Genomic DNA, 3,833 nt, shown 5'->3' with positions numbered 1-3,833 from the left:
CGGTCGATTGCCAGTAGCAATTAATTTATGCAAAAAGGAAAATAAGTGAGATGTTTACTAACTTGAGAGATGACAAATAGTGCGATAAATATTTTTGTATAGGAAATGAATAAAAGAATAAATGTACGTGTCAGGATTCCTTCCTCTATAATTCACACATTGGTGTTGCTTTTGCTTGTATTTTTATTTCTCTTGAGAATAGAAAATGATAAAAAAAAACCCGACGAATTTCAAAGGACATAAACATTAGGAGCTGTCTTCGTTGAACAACCCATTCGTTCAAAAATCGTTTATTGATTTATTTAAAATTTTGCTATTTTATTCCCTTTCTTTCAATTATTTTCTTTATTACTTTGCATGCTCTTATCGCCATCATATCTTGAGCTCTTTGGCCCTAGAAAATTCGTTTATATAGCCATATATATATTGAACAAGTACCGAGTGAGGCTTGCCGTCGCTTGAACCTCGCTGGCCACTAAATAGAGAGACGTTCGAGGCTCTGGAACCAGGGTAAGTGAGTTTTAAATTCTTTAGAGATTAGAGCTCTACTCCTTTTTTATAAGAACCTTTTTTTTATAAGAACGTTCAGCCTGAGATTTACCAAATTTTTAAAACATGCCGGTCTCAGATAGCACCAAAATATTGGATTTTATTTTTATTATGAGTTAAAAAATACAGTGTTAAATTGTGTTCATTAATAACGATCCTAAATATTATATTGCTATTGATCATTTGTATAATTCTCATCCTAATAATTCATTGGGTACTATATTTTGTAAGCACTAAAATTTTAAGAACATCGATAAGAACATTTTTAACCTCAAAATGCTTGACAAATATAAGAAAGGACAAGCCTTAACTGAAAATCAGACGTTTTTTTTTATAAAAAAAAAAGGTTTATTAAACAATCACGGTGAGCTAACCCAGAAAGCATGATAAAATTGGCTCCTTGAGGATAATTCGTGCCGGCTGTTTCGGGGGAAGCATGGTGATCAGGGTTACCATGGAGGAGGTGGAGGAGGGTTCGTCATGGCCTTGGTCTTCTTTTTTTCTTCTTCGAGGCGCCTCAGTTTCCGGGCTTTTTAATGGATTTCTTGTGCCCGGAGTTCTAACGCGATAGCACAACGTTCAAGGCCTTGCGCCTTCTCAAAACGGTCGAGTGGCTTAAAGTTGACGGACGGCACACGGGACAGCAATTTTCAGCATGAAGTAATCGTGTTGAGGGGTGTCACTCATGGTGCTCTCTCTTGTGTTTTTTCCTTTTTTTCCCGTGCTTTCTCTGGTCTGGGGTTTACCCGGCGTGTTGGTGTGCGAAGTAAAATGGAATACCTTTGAAGGTGAGTGATTTTTAACGGAGGTTAGGCGTTTTCGTGAGGTGGGCTTTCATTGGTGCTTGGGGGGACAGTTCTTTTGTGGTCGTGGTGGGGTCTATTTGGCTTGTTTTCGTCGGGGTTTTCTTTGTGGTCTGGGCACGGTGGTTTGGCGGACTTCTGACAGGGTTTTTTTTGGGAGCCTTGTGTTGTTTTCGCCTTGGCGGGTTGGGACCGTCAACACGCGGGGCAATTTCTACGGGACGTTCTTTTAAAATTTGAGCGGCTCGTTCCAGCTGGTTGCCGACATCCCAGCAGGCTAGGTAAGGTTCCCGGTACGGTTTCATGGTGCTTCCTGGTGTCGTGTTTTCTCGGAGTGTGTTCTTCCGTGGGGTGGGTTGACGGTTTTGTAATGTTCTTTGTTCTACCACGTCTTAGGTTGACAGGTTATCGTTGCACTAATTTGCATGGGTGACAGCTCCGGTCTTCGTGGGAAAAAGTGGGGGTGTGGAATGCGAACTTGAAGGTTTATCAAAGACGGTGACGAGCCAGACCGTTTCACAATCAAAACCCCAAGACTAAAAAAATAAATAGTGTATAAATTGAAAAAATAGCTACGGACATGGAATGTATCATCTGCAAAGATGATGAAAATGGGCTTGTTGAGCTTACGTCGTGCTGCAAACAGGCAGCCCACCATAAATGTCTAGACCAATGGTACAAAAACCAACGCTATAGAGGACTCCATGCCACGTGCCCACATTGCCTGAAAGAAATTTTTCCGCCACCACCACAGGCTAGAAGAAGGATTACGGTCACCATTACTGATGAAGAAGTGGGTGCGGCGACGGTCACCATAACCAGGGAGGACTTCTTCATGGAAAGAGTATCCAACTACCGAGATGGATGGGGTATCGAGAAGTGGATGGTCTCGGAACAGCCACACAAGGATACCGGAACCATTGATTTCAGTACGGGACAGAGAAGAAGATAAATAAATAAAACAGACCATGTTTTAAATAAAAGAGAACTGTATTTTATTTAACGCGTTGTGTGCTGAATTTGCATCGTTGACAGGTGGCGGGGGTCGATCGATGAAGTGACAGGACGTGACAGGAATTAGGCTAGCTTGCGAGTGTTCTGTATTGTTTTTTTTTTGTTTTTTTTTGGGGGGGGGGGTTATTTTGGGGACCTGTCTACGGGGACAGGTTTGGGGGAGGTGACAGATGATGGACAGGTTGGAATGTGTGTGCTACGGTGCAATTACCATAACGCTTTGACGGGTTTGTGGATGTTTCCTAGGCGGTGTTTTCCTCTTCTTGGCTGTCTTCCTCCCCTTCTTCCTTTTTGCCTTCTTCACTGAGGGAAACGGTCCTTGGGGCGTTTTGGTCGAGGAGCACGTCGAAGGTGCTGCAAGCGTTAAGGAAGGCTCGGCGTTGGGTTGAATTCCAGTTGAAAGGTGATGGAGTTTTTAGGAGGAGAAAATAAGAAGGGGGCGGGGGCGAGCGTGAAGACCGTCGTTGGGTCCAAAGAGGGGAGAGTACGAGGAAAACAGTGCCACGTATCTCGGAGGAGGTTGAGGGTGTCCATCAAGAAAGCGTTCTCGCTTTCGAGCCGGTAGGTCAGGGTGCACGCTCTTTGGAGACGCGTTTGGATCGATTGTCCGTCCAAAGCGGCTTGGCTAATCTCTTGGAGTAGAGCCCCGTGTTCGCTAGCGTCCGTGTGCTCGGGAGCGGCCGCCATGACGGTGTGAACGCGGGAGAATGGGGCAGCCTCATTGGGTGGTGTCGGGTCTCCTTTTAAAGCACTGCGTTGGGTCTTGGGGCATTGTTTTGCGGGATGGAGTGGCAAGACGAGTTGCAAGCGTTCCTCCAAGATCTGGAGGAACGTGAACCTCGCCACGAACCGCTAAGAACTTCTTTAGAGGCCGCTGAGTCTTGGGAAGTGACGCCTTTGGGCCTTTGGGTAACGGCACGGTGGGCCCGTTGTTTGACTCGGTGGATGGATTGTTTGGTCACTATTTGGACACGATGGCCTCGTCGGCGCCTCAGGTGGGCGGGGGTGGGGGTGCGTCGTCCTCACGGAAGTCGAAGAAAATGCGGATGTCTTGTTCGGACTATGTTGTGAAAGTGGATTTACCGGAGCGGAAGTACCTCCAAGAGGCTTTGGACGATGTGGAGGGCGTGCTAGGGCATGTTTTTGACGAGACGTTGGAGGGAATGGCGCCTCACGACTACGCCCGTTTGACGTTAGTGGGCGAAAGGCTGGAGAATCCCATTGCCCTCCCCTTCATGCGCCGTAATCCCTACAGGGTGGTGGGGGTGATGCCAGCGTGGCCCAGTCACACCGTGAGTTCGCGTTGAGTGGGCACTTCGATGTCGAATGTGGATTTGAAACGTTGGCGTAAAACTGTCGTTCGGTGGTGCGTATCATACACCGTGATGGGATGTGCGCGGGGCGAGCCATTGTGGTGAGGTGGCCCACCTGAGGGAGGATCCTTTGTTCGCGAACCTAAAGATGTAC

At 46.6% G+C, this 3,833-nt stretch overlaps 1 long non-coding RNA gene across 1 annotated transcript; it reads left to right on the top strand.

The window, feature by feature from the left end:
* The first annotated feature begins 1,402 nt into the window (after positions 1-1,402).
* LOC5515958 lies at positions 1,403-2,350 on the top strand. Its single transcript, XR_004297042.2, has 2 exons — positions 1,403-1,633; positions 1,749-2,350. It is a non-coding gene; the product is annotated as an uncharacterized LOC5515958 (long non-coding RNA).
* Positions 2,351-3,833: the final 1,483 nt, after the last annotated feature.

This window comes from Nematostella vectensis, chromosome 14, assembly GCF_932526225.1.
Source record: "Nematostella vectensis chromosome 14, jaNemVect1.1, whole genome shotgun sequence".
In the NCBI taxonomy this organism is placed as follows: domain Eukaryota; kingdom Metazoa; phylum Cnidaria; class Anthozoa; order Actiniaria; family Edwardsiidae; genus Nematostella; species Nematostella vectensis.
This window is presented reverse-complemented; position numbering and strand designations above follow the sequence as displayed.